Source organism: Leptosomus discolor, chromosome 3, assembly GCF_034619465.1.
Source record: "Leptosomus discolor isolate bLepDis1 chromosome 3, bLepDis1.hap2, whole genome shotgun sequence".
In the NCBI taxonomy this organism is placed as follows: Eukaryota; Metazoa; Chordata; class Aves; order Leptosomiformes; family Leptosomidae; genus Leptosomus; species Leptosomus discolor.
The window spans coordinates 82,000,137-82,011,437 of NC_141393.1; positions in this window are offsets into that span (position 1 = coordinate 82,000,137).

Sequence of the window (11,301 nt, forward strand, 5' to 3'; positions counted from 1 at the left end):
CAAATCTAGCTTACAAGGGGCATGTGGTGGTCTGCACGTGTACAAATCATCTTTCTTCTGTTCTCACCAGGACCACCATGGCCTTAACCAAAAACAAGCATGCTATATAGAAATCTGCCCTGTGTAATGGCACGGATATAAACAAATGCCACAAACTGCCTCATTTTAGCAGTAGAAGTTGTATGAAAATACTTAGCTGTGATCGTTTTGTCCAGACTCGCTCCCTGTAAGTCAGCACGTATGCTTGTGTAGGGGTCAAGAATTACAAACGTGGCATAAACGCGATACAACAACCATAAGCTGCTGGGAGCCACCAGCATTATTTGTTCAGAATTCCTGGCTGTCCAGCCCTGGATGACCCAGCATTATCACACTCTGAAATTAGGAGCATTGTAATTTGCCTGTGCTGGATCTGAGTTTTCACAACATGTAGTTTACACAATAATACTACTTATAGATCTTTCATTTTTCTACAGAAATTAATTGCCTGTACCACAATGATTTATAGTCAGACTGCACATGATTATTAATTTTCCTGATGATTGTACCAGTGGGCGGCAACAAATCTACTCCTGATAGGACCAGCTTTGAAATGCTGTGAAAACTAAAATGTCCATAAGGTAATAACAGCTAATTTTTACCTTAATCAACTTACACTTTAGAAGAATTTAATATAGGGCACTTGTGCCTTGTGGGGAAACTTGTTCGAAACCTACTGTAAGGTGCTGAGTTATTTATGAGAATAATTATACATTTGTTACTTGAGTTTGTACTGGGAAATCAGGCTCTGAAATTAGACCAAAATGCCATTAAAAATGAAGTCAGTGTTGTGTATGTTAGAAACTCCAGCACTGAGGTAAATAGTATTTAACAGAGAAAAGAACAGCAGTTATCAGGAAATCTTTAACAGAGAAAAGAGCAGTGGTTATTAGGGAATATTAAAGCTTGACAAACTCAGCTTGTATTTTCAGACTTGTTTCTGCTTAGTGATGCCTCTGAGCCGGAGTAGGATCACCCCAGTGTTTCTCTGAGCTCCCTGATGACGGGGAGAAAGAGTGTGCACACACCACCCCTCTGGCCTGACCTCTTTCTGCGTGACGGGGCTGCCTTCCCTTTCCAGACTGGTTCTTGGCTTTGCTGAGCTGTAGCCTTGGGCAGCCTGTCTCCCTGGCCCAACACCCACACCTGCCTGCCACCGAGCCGCAGGCGCAGTGTCTCTGCCTCTCCTGGGCAGGAGAGATGGAGCCAGTCTCGCCCCCCTCCAGAGAAACTTACTGGGTGGTCACAAAGGATCCAGCTTAATGGAAAGGGGAAGGTGGGCAGCTCTGCACGGAGCAGCCCAGGCCTGTGGAGCAGTCGTGCACCAAGCCCAAATTTTAATGGTCAGGCATTGTTTCGTGTGCCTGGTGAGATGTGGCCTGGTGTGGAGGCCAGCGGAGGGTCCTGGTGATGCCACTTCTAGCCCTGGTTTGCTCTGTGACTTTGGGAACGTCACTTCGTGTTTCTGGGCCTGAGTGTCCTTATCAGCAGAACAGTACTTCTTCCCCTCGCAAAGCGCTTTGATGTGAGGATGAAAACCGCTGCCTAAGAGACAAGTGGTGACAGTGTTACTCAGGATGGATAACAGAGGTGTGGATTTTGGTTGTGGTGCACACAATCTGTTTTTCTTTTCCAATTTTGGACAAATAATCCGTGCAAAACACCATCCAGCCTGTAGGTGTTTGCAAGGCCTTGCGATCGAACTGCTGTTTACCCAGGATTTTCAAAGTGTTTGAAAATTGACATGTTCCTCTTATGGAATACAGGAGTACAGAGCTTAGTTGTGCTTTGTCTTCTCTCTGGGAGAGCTTGAAGAAGAATCACAGAGCATATATGACACAGTGTGATCAAATGCCAGAAATATTTTGTTCTTTTTTTCTTCCCGTGATTAGTGGCATTATGCAGTTATGCAAATAATCTGTTATTTATATCTAGACACATTATGCAGTTATGCAAATATTCCATAAATAATTAATATTTCCCACAGTTATTTGGGGGGAAATATTCCCCCAAAGCATGTAACATCAGCTGTTTAATATGCCGTGTGTATTGTACACACTTCTAGTTGTGTCGTTCCTCAGGTACCTGGCTGAATGAGCTCCCAAACCCAGGGCATGGGCCAGTAGCAGCCTTCAGATTCCAGCAGGGCTGTGGTGGATCGTGTAGAGAAAACTGTTGTCATGTATTAGTTTAGCTCCTCTTCTGCCTTCTTTCCATCTGCTTTGTTGTGAAGTGAGCGACGGCAGAAGGCACGGCAATCCTGGTGTTTGCTGCAGAGCACCAGGTGGGTGGTGAGCTCAAAGAGAATTCTTCATGCTAACCACTTTTAAACATCTCGCTGAACTGCAATTCAGAGAGCAGCACAGGAACCTGGGAGCTGCTAAACTGCCCACGAAGAGACCTGGGTGCTTTCAGAGCACCTGAGTTGCAAGCCTAGACCTTAGAAGGGTGGAAAACATCCAGTATCTTGTTCTTCCAGACGAGGCTATAGGGATGCCTAGCTGGAGTGGGTGGCAGGAGGCTACTGAATCATCCTGAGTCACATAGTGATGTTATGGGGAGGGTTTTGAGGCATGTAGTAGTGGGGAAATAGTTGGAAGCAGAGAACAATATGAGCCAAGCAAGTGAGGAGTTGGCTGTTCTGCCTGATCAGCTTCTGGTATGGACTGCTCAGATGATGCAGTATTTGCTTGATTTTCACCAAATGGGAATGTTGCTGTCAAAGCCGAGAAGAGAAGAGAAGAGAAGAGAAGAGAAGAGAAGAGAAGAGAAGAGAAGAGAAGAGAAGAGAAGAGAAGAGAAGAGAAGAGAAGAGAAGAGAAGAGAAGAGAAGAGAAGAGAAGAGAAGAGAAGAGAAGAGAAGAGAAGAGAAGAGAAGAGAAGAGAAGAGAAGAGAAGAGAAGAGAAGAGAAGAGAAGAGAAGAGAAGAGAAGAGAAGAGAATCCTTACTGATAACTTTGTTTGCTTTTGTACTTTTAAAACCTTTATGAAAATGGTTACACAATGACAGAAACTCACCCCATTTCTTCCAAATCTGATTCTTCCCTTTAGGAACTGGAGTACATAAGGAAATGACAGAGAGAAAGCAAGTACAGAAGTAGAAAAAGTAGAAAAATAAAAAAGGAAGCAATGAGAGAAACAAAGAGAATACCACACAAAGGAAAAGAAATGACAGATAGAAAGGGGTCTGTGTGAAAAAGCAGAAGGGAAAGAAGAGGAATGAGAGGAGAAAACAAAATAAAGAGCACAGAAGAAAAACAGAGTTCGTGACTAGTTGTGGAGACAACTACAGTGAAGGATGGAAAAGGCATTGTCAGCAAAATAAAAGAACAGGAACGAGTGTTTTGAAACAAGGGAGTAATTGTGACTGGAAAACACCTGAAGAAGGGAAAACAATGCCAAAATAGCTGGGGAGGAAAAAAAATTGAACAAAAAAGAGAGTGGAAAATGCAACAGATTATGCATTTTATGATGTATAAGTTTGTGTTACAATTTAGCATGATTTTGGGTGTTCATGTGCCACTTTTTCACGTACATTAGTATTGCCCAAAGTGCTGTGTTGCCCGTATCACTCTTCGGCTGTATTGCCTTTAAAAGCAGAACTGATTTCTCAGCTTAGTTAAAGTCAATGGAAGTTTTACCATTTATGGTAAATTTATGCATCTATCCAGCAGCCCTCTTCTTCTTGTCCCTCCTCCTTCGCCCACTCCTTCATACTTGAGTACTGTACTAGATGAATAGGCACCATAAAGAGTAGGACTCATGCAGCTCTCACATAAAACCCAGCTTCCCAGTGCTCACAAAAGGTTATCTGTTCAGGCTCTGCATATCTCCTGCTATCTAATGCAGAGTGAACGCTCTGTTTACATGTCTCATATATTTTCCAATCTGCATAAGTCGCGGTACAGATTAATAGCCCTACAAAAGTTTGACCTTCCATTCATTTTGCGTTAAGCCTTCTGTCTGAGGGGACACTTTGTATTTAATGGAGCCAAAATTCTTTTCCCATCATTTCCCAGTGAGAAAAGTGTAATCTGCATGCAACCCACTTTAGCAGCTGGCTTCCCCTATATCTCATCTATAGAATTAAGAGCAAAGATGGCATGAACCGCTGAGCTTGGCCCAGAGTCCTCCTAAAGTTCATTGGCATGCGTGTATTTGAACAAATCTTGCCTGATTTATGTTTCTGGAGAAAATCCAGATGAAATTCACTGGTTATGATAAATACAAATTAAACCAGACAAATTGTCTGACTTAGCTTTGAATTTTGGGGTTGGTTCAAAACCCAAAGTAATGCCACGGATGTATGAAGGGGAATGAAGCCCGTGTGAACAATAGAATACAGTATTTATTGTGTTTTAATTGCACCCCGTCCAAACCACAGCCCTTCACCAGCCGTGAAGGAGGAGAAGGTAGAGCGCGGGCTTTATGCTCTCCTCTGCTTTGTGCTTTCAAGCCAGCGTCACGTAGGAGGGCAACACCGTGTGAGTGCTCCTGTGTAGGCGAGGGCCACCGGGCACAGGGCACACCAGTCATGGCTTCCAGTCCCCCCAGCACCCGTCCTTTGGGGAAGATGCCAACGGAGGGGGTGCGCAGTGGCTGCAGCAGCCGGGCTTTACACCCTGAGCAAGAGGTGCCTGCAGACAACTAGTTAAACAGCTTCCACCGCCTCAGTGCCAGGACTGCCGCGAGGGGATGGAGGGCACCAAGCGCCTCGTTCCTGCAGTGCAGGATGCTGACAGCCCAGCCTGAAGGAATCCAGTTGTTTTTTAATTTTAGCTCTAATATTTCTTGCCATGTAAACAATAGCCAGTGTCTTGAGGAGAAGAGAGTGTGAGAAGCAGCAAATCATTGTGTGGGGGTGATGGAAAGTTGGAGAACGCTGAGTTTAGCGGGGACCGCTGAGCACAGCTGCAGGCACTGGAAACACATGTTCTCTCCTAGTTAGGCTTGTGGAATAAAAGGGAGTGGTCTGTACACACCACTGTGGCTAAAGTCCTAATTTCTCTGTGGCCAAACGTGTTTCTAACGTGCATCAGAGTCCCTGGGACATTTAAAGCAGAACTGTGTCGTGCTCTGAAAAGCCCATGACTAAGCAGGAAGGGACAGAAAGTTCTTCCAGATGTTCTGGCAAGATGGTGTCTGGATTTTCCAGGGAACAGGGAAGGAGAGCTCAGTCCTCAAGATCTGTCTGTGGCCGAGAAGAAAGGTTCACCCTAAAGAGGATCAGCTCTTGGCTGCCGGCTGGGCCAGGGGTTGCCTTTCTCAGGGCTCAACTCAGCTGGGCTGAAAGTGGAGGGATTTCTCTGAAGCCCACGGCAGCTATACCAAATCTTCTACCAAGTGAACCAGGAGTACTTCTCTAAGCTGCGCTTGTTGATTTGCACTTTATAATCACTAGGGATTAATTTTTCAACAAGTGAAGTTTCTCAGTTTGGTTTTGGTCATTTGTGGTTTGGATTTTGTTTGGTTTGGCTTTGTACGCTTTGGTGGGAAGAATTAATGGTAATGCTGTTGAATTTTGTAATTACTTAAAATATAAGGGTCATACAGAATATATACTGATTTAGCGTCGTAGGAACAAGGAAAATTGTGCTGGGGAAGAGGTGAATTTATCTGGAAGTTCTCTGCTATGTTTTGTGCTCATTTTCCCATTTCTTGTACTCTTTGTTAGAGATCTGATTTCTAGAACAGCAGAGATTTCCTTGAAATGAAAATGTTTAAAGGAATCCACTAACCGTTGTCCTTGTTAGTTGGAAATGAATGCTTATTGATCAGAAATATTGATCTAGCACTTTAGATTAAAACAATACTTTTGGTAGTGCAGTCAAAAGAGTTTAAAGACTAAAGTAAAAATGTAACTTCCACTGGCTACCAAGTGATCGATCGTAACTGATACCGCTGCCTTGGAACATAAGTTTACTGTGACATCTCTTATCTGCACTGAAGAGTTCGCCCTCATTGCTTTGTGCATTATGTATAAATGATTGATGTCAGCTTTAACATTTTTTAGAAACAACTTTCATTGTCTCTCATGCATTTGCAGTGCTGAAAATTACTTATATTAAAGAATTTCGCAGCCAGAATGTAGTAATTAAGAATAAGAACAGTCTTCAATAGCTCCAGCCTCCGTCTGCTATTACATCCGTATAGCACAGCCCAGAAATAAACAGCCTGTGGTAACTCTTAAGTGGGTGTAATTGGCCAAATTTTCTCCTCAGCTCCACCTTTACGCCCTCATTCACTCCAGCAAAGGTGGGTAGGTGTGACCAGACACTGAACTTCCCTCATATCCCTTCTACCAGAGCAAACACTTGTTAGAGGAAAAAAGGTCAGAAACGTTATAAACAAACTCTGAAATATGATGAAGATTGGACGCTGCACTTCTACTATTGCTGTTACAGGAAAAGGAAAAAAAAAATATATTATCTGGATAACGTAAGGAGCCTGAGAGCCTGTTGCCCATCAGAATTTATTGGGGACTTGATGCAAAAGTAGACAAATGAGGTTGTTAAGCGACCCCTTAACTGGAGGCCATAAGAGTTTGTGCAGCCGTGTGTCATGCCTGCCTCTAAAAAGCAATGTGAAATGCTCTGAACTAAAAAATCCTTGTGCCTGGCTTTCAGAGCAGCAGTCCTGCGGCTGTTAAGAAAAAATATGTGCCTGCTGGGACTGATAATAGCTGATCATCATCACCTATCCCATTGCAATGCTTCTCAGTACACTTTATTTTTTCAGCAAACAGAGAATGTATATTTTGCTTTTGCATGAGGCTAGGTTACAAGAAATACTAGGCTTACATAATAGCGTAGCAATTCTTTTACTGCTGGCATATATGTCTGCTAACACACAATCAGTGACGAATACCTCTATGTCTATATAGAAAAATACAAATATTGGATGAATTAATTCACTTGCTTTTCCTTGTAAGCTAAACGTATCTTTCAATCCTGGTACGTCTTGCTAAGAGCGGTGATGGAGACAGAGACACTCGGTGGTTCTCTTTAGACATGAAAAATGAGGAGCAAACTGTGTTCAGCACATGATGAGAACCTGAATATTTTCTCTGGAATGAAAGTGGGTTTGTATGTGAGTCTTGAGGCCCAAGGAACCCTAGGGCAAAATTAACTTAAAAATGGAACCTCATGATCACCTTCGAATCCTAAACCAAGGTATTTCTTCCCTGCCTCTGCTTCTAAGCAGAAGCCATTCTCATGTACTGCTCTGTTATTTCATGAACTTTGCAATGGCGGAGAGAAGGCCCGCAGAGGGTAGAGCGGTGATTCCCAAATCTCTTTACAGAAGCAAACTGAATTTAGAGCACTCCCACGTTTCACAGCAGTGGGAGCAACTCTGGGTTTCCAAGTTGTAAAGAGAAGAAAAATTTAACCTATTGGGTCTGATTCTTCACACCAGGCATTTCCCAGTGAGGTCGTCTCATCAGAATATCGATATAAAAGCATGGAGAAGCAAATTCTCCAGATTTTGCGCTATTTGCAAAGAAGTAAGACATGACTTACCGGTTAATATCTATCTGTGGTCTTCATTCTGGTTAAGAGTGAACTTTCCAGCTGTTCAGACAGGACTGATGATTCATATATTTCCCAATGTTTTGATTCTCTTTTTAAGCCACCATTCCAGGCATTAATGTGTTAATTGTCAGGGTTGTATAAATTTTAGTAAAGCCATATTATTTTTGCATGGCAACTATTAAAAATATTTTTCCTCTTAATTTCACAAGGGATGCTGAGACTTTCAGAGTTTTTCCCTCTTGCAGAAGGGAATAATTTAGATTTTCTTCCATCCCTGTCAGAAGTTGAACAGACGAACAAAACAGATTCTTCAGAGACAATTTTACACAGAGTTACATCCATCCAATTCAATTATAAATTAAATTGACTAACGAACCATAGCTCATTATGGGAATCAATTACTCAGAACTGTCTTTGGACCAAAAATGTGGAAAATAAAAAATAATGGTCATACTTCAATATACCAGATTGTCAGTGTTTGAAAGCTCTGTTTTTCTCTAGCTTGGCATAGACCATCGCCAAAAAGAAATGATAATCATTTGTTTTACTGCTTGTAGAGATGTTCCTGCTTTATGAAGACTAGTTAATTCTTGAGTTTGATCTCTTTGGGACCAGCACCTCGGGCTTTTTTGAGATGACAGGCCAACCCTGGAGTAATGTCATCACATGGGGATCTTTCAGATCAACTTATGCAAATGTGTTATTAAAAGAAGCCACATTTTACCCTCTGGTGCAACCCAAACAATAGTAGTGGAAAATGCTATGAGGTAGCATTGGAGGCATTTTCTTAATAAAATCATTCTTGTGACATAGTCATAGTTGGCACACCCCGCTGGAGTGTTTTTAGCTGAAATGTAAAAGTAAATGTAATAAAGACAGAGAAACGAACCCTGTTAGTTCAAGATTGGTGTGAAATGATGATGGAGGATTATTTAAAGTCCCTAAATAAAGCCTTTAGTGCAGAGGAACGGAGGCATGAACAATAACTGTTTAGTATAACTGGTAGTATCATTTGGATAAAATATGTCAGCCTGGGCAGCGTTGAGGGTGGCACACACCGAAGCGTGGGGCGGGTCGCTGCACCAGCACACAAGGGCAGCTCCAGCACCCCTCCGAAACATCAGCCTGCTGGGAAGCGAGGAGAGCAGAGCTCCTCAGAGGCTTCGCCAGTTCTCCTTCTGCCATAGCTTCCCACCGGCTGGTACGTGGAGAAAAGCGAGTCAAGTTAAACACTTTTACCAGTTCACGGGTCAGACCCCCAGTCCCTGAAATCTCGTAACACTTACGCATTTTCCTGATATAACTCAACGTATATAATTCCACGGGATTGAAACAAAGTTTTTCACTGGTGTTCGGCTGTTTACAAGACTTTGCAAATGAGATAATCCTCATCTGTGTGAAGTATGCTTCATTGCTCAGTTATTTAAAAAAACCATTTGTGACTGGCACGTTGGAGAAAATCTTCTGCATCCTCTCCCTTCGTTCCCTCCCGCAGGCAGGGCGAGAGGCTGCCTCTCTCATTAGGGCTGGCTGTGCTCTCGCAGAAGCAGGTTTCATGAATGGGAGCGGGTCTGAGGGAAGGCAGGCTGGAAATCAGGCAGCCAGTCTTACCCTGAGCTTGCTTTAGACTGAACGGTTCAAAATGAGGCTTAGCTGGGAAGCCGAGTAGGTGAATGACCTGTGCCTTCCTCGCCACCGTTATTTCTTATAATCGATCCAGAAAGCATGTTTCTAATATGCATCAAATGTTGAATATTAATAAGTTGCAGAAATCTTTTGCATGAGGGACGTGCTGTCTAGAATACCAGTGTTATCAGACAGCCAAGACTTTTCCCCCCAGTAATTCGTTTTCCCCAGCGAACCCTTTTTACGCTGATCGGCAAAGAGTTTTAGGCTGTGAGCGTGAGAAGAGACCGGCGTCGCAGCCCGGCGGTTCTTGCCAAACTCCGCCGCCGCTTTAATGTTAACCAATTAGAAGAGCCAATCTTCCTTAGTTGAGAACTCTATTAAAAGAGATCTCATTCAAAGGCTGGACGTGCACGCCGGTAATTAGGGGTGTCCGGCGAAGGGGCTGCCCTCAGCTGTCGCCCGGGCCATGCCGGGCGCCCCGGCCCACCTGTTGCAGGCAGAGGGGCTCGGCAGCGGCGGCGGCTCCTGCGCGAGGCCTCTCGCTGGCCCGTGGGGAATTTGCGCTAATTAGAATTAGTTGTCCCTCCACAGTCCGGCTCCTGACACAAATTGCATTCTGCAGCTTTTTGTTCCACTTGAGTTCACAGACAAAATAGCCCGTGCCGTGTTTGAAATGAAGCAAGGCAATATGAAAGGGGTTTATGTAATTGGTTAATATACTTTAACATTTTAACTAATATCTTTGGTGTTGGTTTCTGGAAAAGAAACGTGTTTGCTTTCTTCTTCTTTTGCTTAATAATTATTTATGATCGCACTGTGGGTCATTTTAATACGAGCTTGTTCAGGTGTCATTAAATCATTGTCGGGCTTGACTGCATGTGTAAGGAAACAAGTGACCTTTAAAGATGATAGTTTGAAGCGGAAGCCGTGGTAATGGGGAGCTGCAGAAGTACACGCTGCGGTGGCAAGAAGAAAGAGACCTTTCACACTTATCAAGAGAATAACTTTATTGAATCATACGACCAATAAAGAGAAATTGTTTTTAAAAAAGTGGAAAGGGCAAGCAAAGGAGGTAAAGGGAACAGTCTGTTGATGAAAACATGGAGAAAGGTAGATCGACAGCAAAAGTTGGGAAGTTTCACTCGTAAGGCGCTGGTAGAAATGAGAAATCCTGCGTACCGCAGAGGCTGACTGCGTTAGTGCAGCTCAGCTGCCTGCTGGCACATCTGCCACCCCAGAGCCGGTGGTGACACCTTGTCCCAGTTTTTAAAAGTTCCACCACCTATTGCTTTTGGAGTAGCTTTTAATAGCCCATTGTATCGTTCAGTCTTCCCAGAGGCTGGTGCATGATAGGGAATATGATATACCCACTTGATACCACGTTCCTCAGCCCAGTTGTCTGTAAGTTTGGTTTTGAAGTGAGTCCTATTGTCTCACTCAGTTCTTTCCCTAGGACCTGCCTGGGGAGGTGGTGCGATGGGTAACAAGCCTCTCGCCAAGCGCTGGAACTGACCGAGACTGGAACTGGGACTGGAATGAAAAGGATGATTAACCATCCTTGTGGGAATTCAAAGAAAGTCACCAGAACTGCACCAGAGAGGTGATGAATCATGAGCAGACCTAAAACAAGACTGTTTTACAAGGTTGTTGCTGGATGACAAATCGGGCGTCCACCTTGGCCACCCCCTGGGATGGCAGAACACGCAGGTCGGGCTGTCAGGGAGCCTTTATCTTGATATCGGTGGTGTTTAGGTTACAGAATCATAATCAAGGCCTAGAATATTCTCTTTGATGTCCAAGAAAAAAGGGAAGAGTAGATCAGAAATGCCAATGAGTTTGCAGAGCTGGTAGAATTAGAGCAGGCGAAATCCACACGACTGTGGTCTGGTCTGGGTTGGATTCCATATCCCTTGTCCGTACATGGGTATTTTGTGGCTCTTCTATTGACGGCAATGCATGTTTTTGTATAAAATTGTAGAAATGCAGAGAAATGCTTTTCAGATGTTGGGGAACTAATGGGCATGAGGGTTGCTGTCAGCCCATTGATGATCCCAAATATTTTATTTATTGGAATTTTTTAAACTTTTCTTCACGTGTATTT